Consider the following 12,377-nt stretch of genomic DNA (forward strand, 5'->3'; position numbering starts at 1 on the left):
CGACGACGACTTTAATCCCTAAATTTGGAAGGCAGAGGTGAGTGGATTTCTGTGAGTTTTGGGCCCGTTTTATTGGTCGACAGAATAAATTTAAGGAAAGTCAGGGCTGCATAGAGAAATGCTGTCACAAAACAAACAAACAAACAATAAAAACAAACATAAATAAATTAAACCAAAACCAAACAAAATCCAAAATTTGAAAGAGAGAGAGAGAGAGAGAGAGAGAGAGAGAGAGAGAGCAAGCTTGGAACCTAGCAAAGGATCAAATAAACATGAATGAGCACAAGCCTTTATTAGTCCTTTGTGTATATGCGCAAGAACGGTACATTTGGTAGTGCAATGTTTTTAATTTATTTCATAACTCAAAAGTAAAAACTTTATTTCTAAAGACACTGTGTATTTTGAGACATAGCAGATGGAAAAGGCAAAACTGTATTTACTTTTAAGCTTTTTCTCTACTGGTTAGCTTTCATGGGGCTGGAAGATGCTATGCATGTAATCATCAGTCTTACCAACTGTGAATCCAAAGAGCTAAAATAATTACTAGCCTATTGATGATATGTTCATTAATTTAATAGTGGTTTGAATGTCATGGGAATAACTAACTATTTTCTGATTGGATTTAGAGCTCACTCCACAAGATGAACGATATGCCTACCACCATTGTTCTGACCAAGATCCTATAATGACACATGTCACATGCACTTAAGAAAAAAAGCATTAAAAATGGATTAATATATGTTTATTGCCACAGTGTTAAATTGACTTCTAATGACTCATGCATAGGCAAATAAATTAGTAATATATTCTAACACTTATTGCACTGACCTTGTTATTCAGAAGAAACAATTAAGATAGGAATTCACCATTGATTAATCTGTAAAAAATAAGGACTGCATAATATTCAGCTCTAAATGTGATATCTGTATCATGAAATGTCCTCCCAAGTTTTAGGAATCATTGCAGAAAAGGGGCTAGAAAACTATAATAGCTAGCGGTAATGCATGGCTACAAGGGAATGGTTTGCTGGACAAAATCAGACAACTGCAGATATGGACACACAACGGTTAGGATAACACGCATGATTCCTTGGATTTCTCACTCTAGACAAAACATTATTATGAAGAGTTAAAATAGGCATGAAGTGCAACCCCAGATAGATTTTTCTCAATTTATAGATGCTGGGGGCAGGGGAGTCAGATTTTATTATGTATGCAGACACGCCTAGCTTGACCATGTTCCAGAGGAAGGCCATATATTCAAAAGTATTTAAGGAGAAAACAAGAAATTTATGGGGACTTTGTGTGAATTCTGTATCTATTTTTCTAGAATTGAAGCACTCACTTCAGCGTGTTGGCAAGAGCCTTAGAGAAGAATTTTGAGGGAAGTAATTTTCACATTTCTGAGAAAGCAGAACTTTGCCAGATTCTGAAAGGCCACTCCAATGATTTTCAGACACCATAAACAAGTACAAGTGGGGGAGTGACTAACAGAGATGCTGAGGGGAGATCTTGAAGAATCTGTTGAGCTGCTACACGTTATGTAGAAATCTCTAGGGAAACAGCTCTTGGGATTCTTCACGTGTCCTGGGGTTGACTTCTCAGCTGTTTCTGAGCGATCCTTACTCTGTAAGTAGCCTCTATAAAATCTCCTTCACTCATGTTGGACTTTAGTTTAATCTTTATTTTGGTCTGTCACAGGTTCCCTTTGTGAGATGAGCAAATATATATATATATATATATATATATATATATATATATATATTGCTTCATCACCGCAAAACACTCTCACACAACTACCTGTTTCCATATGAATGTTTGAACTTTTTTGTAAGTCACTAAAGAATTCCTTTGGTTATGAAAGCAAGTGGTTTGGACTTTTAAATCACTGTAAGAAGTACAAATATATTTGTCTTAAACACAATCGAATCAGGTCATTGAACATAGATGCCATTGTGTTTCAAATGTTCTCTTCAATTTTTCAGTTGCTGAAGGAAAGGTGAGGTAACAGATATGCCTCACAACTGTCTATTTACCTTGGTTCCCAAGAAAGAGAGGAACTCAGATCCTCGGTTGTTTTCTCCTTTAGGCTTGGAACCATCTCTCTGCTCTGTTTTATGTTTCTCCTCCTAATGGTATTAGCAGTTTCTAAACCGTCTTTGCAATATTATGCAAAAATATTATTTTTCTTCTCGCCCAATAGTTTAAAACACACTAATGGTTTCTTCTTGTACATTTAAAATTGTCTCTTTGAATATGAAGCCTTAATTGTGAAACAAGTAAAAACATGAAAAGGAAGAAAATAGAAAATGCTTTAGACACTGAAGTTGACTAGAATTTGTGCTTATTTTTAACGCTTTTGTTTTTGTTTATTTGGATATCTCAAAAGTCTGAGATACTAAAGCAAAATTAAACAAATGATGCTATTTCAAATAAAATCATCTACACAGCAGAAGAAATAATCAAACATTGATAGATCATTGAAAATATAAGAGAAATGTTTGAAAATGAAGTTATTTTAGACTAACTTCAACAACATGCACAAATCAAAAGCCAAAAATTAAAAGATTATCAAGCTTTAAAATTGAAACGATTTTAAATACATATGTTGCTAAGAAAATATAAAAATGACCACATTTTATGCGAAGACAAATCACTGCAACAGGGCTCACCTCAGATTATGGTTTGTTTTCTTTTGTTTAAAGCAAAGTGCATACAGAGGTTACAACAATTTTATTTATTTATTTATTTATTAGTATTAGCATTTATTAGGTGGAGATATGAGGATCAGGAGTTCAAAGCCAACCTCTACCAACCTAATAGTTTGGGTCCAGACTTAAGTATATTAGACAATTTTTAATACCCCAACCATAGAAAATAAGACTCAACCCCAAGATCAAATCAAAACAAAATAGTACAGATACTGCATCAGAGAACATGGGTTTGAATTCAATTCTTTTTTTAAAAATTTACTTATTTGTTAAAGATTTCTGCCTCCTCCCTGCCACTGCCTCCCATTTCAAAGACAACAAAAAATGATGGAGGAAGGTCATTGGTTAAATAAAAAGAAACTTCTTGGCTCTCATTGGTTAGAGATAGGTGGGAGGAGTAAACAGAACAGAACGCTGGGAGGAAGAGGAAGTGAGCTCAGACTTCACAGCTCTCCTCTTGGGAGCAGAAGCCTGAGAGAGATGCTATGCCCCGCTCCTGGGCAGACCCCGACCCAGGATGGACTAGGCTAGAATCTTCCCCATAAGACCAGTTCTCACAGATTATTAGAGATGGGTTGATCGGGATAACAGAATTAGCCAGTAAGGGCTAGGGCTAAAGGGCCAAGCAGTGTTTAAATGAATACAGTTTGTGTGTTGTTATTTCGGGCATAAGCTAGCCGAGCAGGCGGCCGGGGTGCTGGGAACGCAGCCCTGCCGCCCTTATTACTACAAAAAATGGTCCTATTTTGTGGTCCCAACAACAAACCTAAAAGTCTATGACAAATAGGGGCTCCAATGAGCTGTTTTGTAAATACTTTAGATTAGGTACAGTTATACAGAAAGTTGAGTTTGTTTGAAATCTTCAAAAAAAAAAAGTTCCTGTTATTCCTCAAATGGTGCTTGTTATGGTTTAACATTTCTGTTAAATGTGTGCGTTGAATAATTGCTATCCAAGCGTAGCAGGTGCTCCTTACCATTTATCGTCAAGGACTTTAACTGCCCTTCTTCTTCAACTTCTACTCTTTCTTGACCGTAATCCGAGGTGAGCCCTGTGACTCTTGAGTAGTGCTGGGACAAGATTGTTCTCTGACACCAGCATGGATCTGCTTCCCATTGTGTTGAACTGTGAGTGAGTAGTGTCAGCCTGCTGTGAAGCTAACTTTGCCAGATGAACCTTCTGCAGAAATATTTCAACTTTATTTTCAGTATTTAGTAATGAACGCTATTACTGCATCAATGGCAATGCATTTCTGGTTTAGTGTAAATTAAGGATGTTTTCTAGTTGTGCATGGATGCTGGCAAATTCGTCAGTTCTGAAAATTGTTTAAGTATGTAATGTTAAGCTTAGGTTTAAGAAAAACTGGTAATTAGGGTCTTTGTCATTTGCTTAAAAAAAAAGAAAATAAAAAAAATACTGTAACAATGAACAAATTTTAGGCATATTATTTTAGAGCAGCTACTAATCATTCCTGAGTAAAAGCTAATCAACAATGGCTAAACACTGGAGGAAAGAAACATTTACACCTATCACCATACATTATATATTATCCTCATGGAAAAGAGCGTGAAACTACTTCAGAATACAAACCAAAGCTTCCATGTTCTGGAATAGTGCCAATAAAACCATGTCAAAACTGCTGTTGCATATAGAACAATATTACCCAGGATGTGGAAAAAACTCATGCTCATTAACTGGCGAATTATTAAAAATAAAGTCAAATCATAAAATTATGTTCATGGTTTATGTGGATTCTAAAAATGTTCATATTTTAAAAATAAAGAGAATATATAGACCTGATTAACTTGGTGATATATAGAGATAAGCAAATATTGATTAACAGACACCAAGTTACTTTAGTAAGAAAAGAGGTTCTGGGGTTCAAGTAAACAATAGTTTGCTAATACCCGGTGTTATAATAATTAGTGTGTTAAAAATGCAAGACATCACAATTCATATTACCTTCACCACAAACAAATAAATAATGATAAAGCTGATTCGTGCATCAAAGGAATTCTATAAAGCATAAAATTTTTATATGACAAATAAACAGAAAAAAACTGAGACAATTTGAAATTCTTAAACAAAAATTATTTATAGGTCATTCTTTTACTTAGATCTCAAGATAAACTTAGAGGTACTGTTTTTGATGGAAATATTTGGATACTGTAAAAAATTTAAAACTATCTGTGTTAAAGTGAATAAAACAATGGACTAGCAAATTATAAAAGAATTAACTCAATAAATGAAATATTTGGCAATAAAATCCTAACCCCAATAAAAATGCACACAACTTTGGAAAGTATAATATAGAATGTTATATAATATAAAGTATAATATAGAATGTTATATATTCTTCTTTCTCCTTTTTATTCATTCTTTCTGAATTTCACATTATGCATCTCCATCATATTCCTTTCCTTTCCTTTGTATCCACTCTCTGCCCTGCAACCTCCCTAGCAAAATAAAATCAAATAAAATTTAAGAGAAAAAAGTAAAAGAATATAAAAGAAGGAACAAATCACTTTAATCATGGAAGCTGTAGTGTGACACACAGAGTCACACAGTAAACACACACACACACACACACACATCTTTACTTGCAAGTGTTCATTGCAGAGAGTCATTGGTCTGGTTCGAGGCTTGTGGTTTCTGCTATGCTTTATATGTTGGGCCCTCACTGGAATTCCTCTTGTTTATTTTATTGTAGCCCTGTGTTGGGAAAATCCTGCAACTTCCGGTCTATAGAACAAGTTCCTTCTCGTGCTTCAGCAGATCAAATATGGGGTGGATGTTGGGGTGGGCTTAAACATAACCCTGGTTTTGAGTATGCAAAATTGCAGGTTGGTTAGCCCACCAGCTCTCTCTTGTCCACTCAACCAAGGTGAACTCAACTGCATTGTCCTGGCAAGTTTACCACTTGCAGAGATGAGCAAGGAACAAAACGTGGCCGTTTCTCCTACTTTCATTTCCTTAGGGTAGGGGTGAAACCAGTTCTCCTACTTTCAGGTCCTCAGAGTTGGTTCCTCCCCACCTACACCTTCTCTATCAGCTCTTCTGTGTTGCCTAGCATGTTCTCCTGAGTGCTGCAGCTGATGAGGGGTGGGGCCAGCTCCTTTTCTCTAATGATCTCAGGATCAGATCTCCTATCTGCCTCAGGCATTGTTGGCAGGGTGGGACAGTAGGAGGGCATCTCTTTTCTGACCTTTGACCACAGGACAGATGAGTAATGGGTACTGCTCTCCAATGCAAACAACTTCATTGCTGATTTACCTACCCTTTGGCCAACAGAATTGATTCGCTTGTGCTGTCCATGCAAGGAACAGGACTGTTTTTATCCAAATGTTGCAGCTGGTAGGGGTCAGGGACAGCTCTCTTGACCTTATAAGGCCAACCTTTCCACCTGAATCAGGTGTTGATGCAGGTTGTGTGTGTGGGGGGGGGGGAGCATCTCTCTCCAACCTCATATATTCTTAAAGAGAAGATCAGATCTATGAATGTTATGGTCCATGTACAAGGAATAGCAAGCAGCTTTGAAACACAGCCTTAGAAAGATTTTAGAGATGCAGTTTGTTAGTAAAGTTAGGTTAAGGGTTTTTTGTTTTTATTTTTAATGGCTTTAATGTAGAAAATCTTTGGGAACAATTTAAAGTTTAGAAAAGCACACTTTAATAGTTGAGCAAGAAGCTAATTGAGGTCAACAAATGAGAACAGTTGCAGAGTCATTATTACTAGTTGATATGCCTTTCTTATTAAAGACAGATGGGTAACCAAAGGCAGTATTTAATTTCTTGCATCCATTTTTGCTCTTTGTTTTCTGATATGATTTAATTAAATAGTGTTGATGAATGGGTGGGCACTCTGAGGATTTAATGTAGAAAAGACTGAATATATATATATATATATATTCTTTAAAACTTTTTATAAGTTCCTTTTTTGTAAATAATAAAATGATTAATCTTTCTTTGTAACCATGAACATCTGTCTGCCAGTTTAGAATAAAATGATATAACATACTTGACTTTCTTCAAACTTGTTAATCAGTTATAAAAGAATCTTTGTTTTGAAGTAATGATTATATGTTGGGAAAATGAATAAAAAGAAATATGTTTAACTCCTTGTGGGCTTCAAGAGTGATATATAATTTGTGTCTTTATATGACTTCTTCCTCTGTAAAAATTTTTATTTGTTTTTGGAAAATAAATAACATCTGTTTATTAAATAATATTTTCTTGTGCAGAAATTTTTGACTTAGAAGAAGAAAAGGGATAAAAAATTAAGAGAAGAAGAAGGAAAACAATGGAGAATAATAACCAAACTGAGAAAGAAGAAGCAGCAGAAAGAAAGTAATGAAGAATTAAGTTTTGATTCCTCAGATAAAGTTACCATGTGTCTGTTTATGTGTCTAATACTTTGCCTACTCCTTACCTGCTCTACAGTTTAGAGAAACTGACCTTCTGAGGGCTGATACTTTGACATTTGAAAAAACATAAATCTGAGAAAACAGTATATTTTGTATTAAAATGCCAAGCCTGATGGAAAAATTAATTTAAAACAAACTGAATTATTCAAAATAATTTTATGAAATTAATATTTTCTTAAAAGGAGATACATTATATTTATGCTTTGAAAAAAATGAACTTAGTTAACACAGTATTTCTGCAAGGCTGTAGTAACACTACTAAAATCTGTTTAAATTTTGAAATGAAAAAACTACCCATAATAAACATAAATTAGTATATAAATATGCATATATAATTTAAATAAACACTTCCTATTGGTACTAACAATACTCACTCAGTGTCCAAGGGTTACAACAACAGATGTCAGAAATACTCTTTTTAGTTGTAATGGTGGTGGAAGTGTGTGCATGTGTGTGTGTATGTGTGTGTATCTGTTTATATATACAAACCCCTAAAACAAGTGTTTAAACCATAGATATTTTCACATGCTTTCGTGAAGATTTTCTAGAGATTCTTTTCCAGGTGACACCCATGATGAACATATAACTTCCCTGAGTGCCATTTAATGATGTGAAAATGATTGTAATACTGCTAAGTCAGAAATTCCAAAGCAATCGTAAGATGAAATAACAATATTTCACTCATTAACCTTCCATCTGTGTGTTTTACACCTTCACCAAAAAAGACAAGTTCATCATCCTAGCACATCCCATTGATGCTGTAAATGCCTATATATTGAATTGTATCCTCCCTGAATCAAGTTGAACTGATCAAACTTACTGCTCAGACCTCCTGGGTGGTTATGACTTCAAGCCCATCTCTCCCGTGAGTTTCTATTCTATTTTCCAAATTACAGTGGCATAATATCTATGATGCATAAATCCTTCCCTCTTCTGCTTTTTCCTCTTCATGGTCTTGTAGATGGATTGGATTTTGATCTATTACATAGAAAAACTGCATCTTTACAGTCCCTAGAAGCCTTGAATTGCAAATTATTTCATAATCCTAGTCATTTCCAGAGAATTATATTCAGTCTTCAGAGTAGAATGATAATTCCATTCATATTTGTCTTAATATAAAATTATGTAAAACTCTTTCCTCCAAAATATTTCTTTTACTATGTTTCTTTCTTTGGTTGTCTTGGTGTAAGCTAATGTGTCCAGAAGGCACGTGCATGTCAAAACATTCCATAAAACACTTTCTAAATGCAATATTTACTCTTTCTTACAAATGCCATGCTTTCTGGATCATATGGAAGTTTGGAAAAATGTCATCTTAATTATTAATAAGTTTTATTAATACAAAAGTCAAGTTGAATCTGTTTTGACATGGGATACACAAGTTATCATATCATTTTCTTTACAGTGCCAATCCAGCCTCGAAAAGCATTTGGTTTTGAAGATGGAAAGATAGTGAAAACAGTAAAGAATTAATGCAAATTCATTAGGAATCACCTTAATGGATAAACTATATAAAGATGAAAGCAGCAGCGGCTGCAGGTGATGTAATCTATCAGAAACTGTTTGCATCATACAGAAGAAGTCTTTCCATGCTGCACAAGCTTGCATTTGTGTGCTTAAAAGCTTAGATGCATATTGGAAGAGTGATTATTTTAAAATTGTAGACAGTTATGGAAGAGACAGAAAATAGGAAGAAAAAGTGAACAAAATAAAACCCAGTAGCTTTATCCCTGAAAAGAGCTGAGTTAACTAGACTGCAGGAAAAGTTACAGATAAGGACATCATGGATAAGTTTCTAAAGTAGAAGGGTGGGTAGAGGACTCTATTCTTCATCTTTCTCTCAGTATTCCAAAATAAACCGTTTTGTTTTTACATTTATTTATATATTAAGTTTACAAGGGTTACCTGACTTTCCCTATGCATCTGAAAAGGAAGGGGCTTTGTCTGAAACCCACGCCTACAGTCCTTGGCTTTTGTGAAGGATAATTTCTGGAAAAAAACAAAACAAAACAAAACTGTGTCTCCAGAGCCTGATTTGCTGACTGAAACTGCAGTACTGAAGAGAGATGGGAATAATGCATATCTAAAGTCTATTCAGTTTATTTTACCAATTACTAACCCTTTAAAACAACAGTTCCTTGAAATGTTGTGTCTGGACATCTTGTAACTCACAGATACTTTTTTTTTTTTTCAAACCTAGTAGCAGAACAGTAACTTCCACCAGCCGAAAAACTAAGAGCTTCATCAGGTAGCACATTGGCCCTATAGAAAATGCTTCCCCAATCTTGCTTTAATAGACTCTATGATGTGTCCTCTCTCACAAATTAAATTTGGAACTTCAGCTTGCCTTTGTTTATGGCTTTCTTTGTTCTGTACAAATATAACATTTGTTAAACATGTTGTAACATATACTTTGAAGTAACTGTTAATCAACCAGTAGAGAATAAGACCAGCAATATAATTTAAAGCCGAATTTGAAACAAGCTTTATTTAAATGCTGGCCAGGTGAAAGGCCTATGGCAAGGTCCATACCCAGGTTCCTGGGAAATGGACCTGCGTCACAATTTGCAGCTGCTGAAGAAGGAAAATCCAAATTCATTGAATCTCCCATCAGGTTCAATCAGGAGCAAGCACTGTCTTTGTCCAATTAGGGTCAAGTGTACATCACAATATATGTCCTGCCTGTGAAACTCCCACTCACATATGATAAAGCATATCTAGGGCAGATGAGTCAGAAAACATGTTTAGGGGAGTGAAAACCTGTTGTCTCTCCTGCCCCCCCCAAACAATAGCTTCCAGCATTTCAAGAATCATTTGTCCTTGAGTGAGAAGCTTGCAGATCAGAGTCATTTTTGTTTCATGGATCTCTTTGGCATCGTAATTCAAACTTAAAATGTAATTTTGACTCTGATTTAGCCTAATTTTTATTTCAGGGCCATGGCTACTTAATCAGGATCTAAAAAACTAACCTTTATGCCCTTTAAGATGAGAGTTACTGTATGTATTTCAACACTCTTTATTCCCCTTTGGTACATTTGGAACATCTCAGTCTTCTTTACTTCTGTCCTCATAACTACTTCTTCTAAGTAGCATTAAAAGTTGCCAAAAGCAAAAAGCTGTCCATTTGATTAGTTCTCCTTTTGACAGATCAACTAGATGTTTTAATAAGTGTGTATGTATGCTTTTTTATGTTTTTAAATTTGTTTTCATTTTCATACTTTTACAGACAATACGTTCCATTGTTCTCTTCACTGGATTCTGGAGACACTCATATGCTCATGGCACACCCACACATAAAAGTGAAAATAAAACTGAATAAACTGTATGAGCAAATGTGTTGTAATAGGAGCTAGAATTCACTCTATTTCGGAGGTCACTGTTGAAATTTAATACTTGTGGCACATTTGTTTTTACAATTTTCACAGTGAGTTAAACACTTAATATCCTCTGCTCATAAAAAGAGCCTTGGAGTAGGAATGTTATCAAAACTGAAAGTCAGAAACAGGGCTCCCCAATAGAATGTGCTTTTAAGATTTCTCATTCCATATCTTATATCTTTCAATATTCATCTCAGTTTTTTTAAGTTTATAAAGAATAATAACTATTTCGCAGGAATGAAACAAAGTTTATAAAACAACAACCAATATTTCTGTTGTTAGTTTTATGCTATGAGGAGATTTCAAGTTTCATCACGTGTGTACATATTAAATAGCTATGAGCAGAGAGTTATCATCTTCCTAATGTATTCAGAACGTCTCATTCAACTCTGATGTTGTGAATGTCGCTTCTCTCTTTTTTTCTCTCCCACTTCGTTCTTTTGTGCGAGCAACATTTCTACATCTAAAGCTTAATAGACACTTTCTTTTCTTTGTACTCTTCGTTAAAAAGCCTTTATAATGGAAAATACCTTTCTTTGCATCTTGCATTTCCCTTATCTGAAGAGAGGGCTGCCTATAGGCAGTCACTTTGAAATCTGGGAGGTTGCAGTAACCTTGTTTGTGTTTAGATTACCAGCACTCTGCTATTCTCCTGCCATGCATTCACAAAATGCTAATGAAAGAGAAAGGATGCAAACAATGATTTTCTTTTGGCTGGTGTGATGGGCAGAAATAGATTATTGTTCTTCACTTAGGAAAACAATGTCTCTCACTTTCTGTTCAATATTATGGAACATTATAAATTTTAGCTCTTCCTTCTACAAACTTTAAAATGCACAACAGGAGTTTAAAAAGAAAGTTTGATTACAACTAAAAATTTTCAAACCATTAAAGCTAATAATTTCTGTCTTCTGAGATTGATTATTAATTTTGTATTCTCTTCAGTATTTGAATCCTGTGTGCTAAAACTTTAAAAATATTTTTCCCCTACTATATAAGACATGCTGAAGCATGACTGGGTGGGCAGTCTGTATTTGGTGGTTCTGTTGAACTTGTCTATGTTAGGTTTCATGGTCTAAATTGATGAGGATGATTGGGCAGGTCGCTTCCTCAAGAGGGTACCAGATCTCATTAGAAATAATTGTAGGCACAATGCGGTTATTGGGAACTGAACTCAGGACCTTTGAAAGAGCAGGCAGTGTTCTTAACCACTGAGCCACCTCTCCAGCCTATCTATATAAGACATACAAAACAAAATTCTGTAAAGTACAGAGAGGATTGCTTTGAAGAGTACCTCTACACTAAAAATGCCAAAATCCAAGTTACTAACTTGAAGCCCTATCAAGATATATCAAGATATCATATAGGACACCAGTCTTTCAGTTGATTCAATAACACTGGCACTTTTGTTAGAAAAGTTTGGTGAGTGACTATTCCAGTGACATTCTTGGCATGTGGTATAAGAAGTTATGCTAGTGTCCATGATCACTCGCTGCAGAATAAAAGCAAATCAACAGTTTTTATGTTGGATAATGAAAGTTACCATTAGTGATTAAAATAAGCAGAGATTTTACGAAAAGTGTGGAGTTGATATATGGAAGAGCTCTTTTTCCAACTCTGTGATACAGAACCCCTGTGGTTTAATATGGTTTTCCAGAATATGGTTACTCTCTGATGAGTACCTCAGACTTTGGAAGAATATGGATATGTAAAAAAGTAAATGTAGATTTAAATTAACATATATGGGCCAGTGAGAGGGCAGAGTACTTAAAAGTCACCTGTCGCCAAGTCTGATTATGATTATTCCTAAAACCCATATTATGGAAGGAGAGTCTTGACTCTTATAAGGTCAGAGTGAAAATTTTAAAA

The sequence above is a fragment of the Microtus oregoni genome, unplaced genomic scaffold (assembly GCF_018167655.1).
Source record: "Microtus oregoni isolate MIOR12 unplaced genomic scaffold, Mior012 000001F_ref0000356, whole genome shotgun sequence".
Taxonomy (NCBI): Eukaryota; Metazoa; Chordata; class Mammalia; order Rodentia; family Cricetidae; genus Microtus; species Microtus oregoni.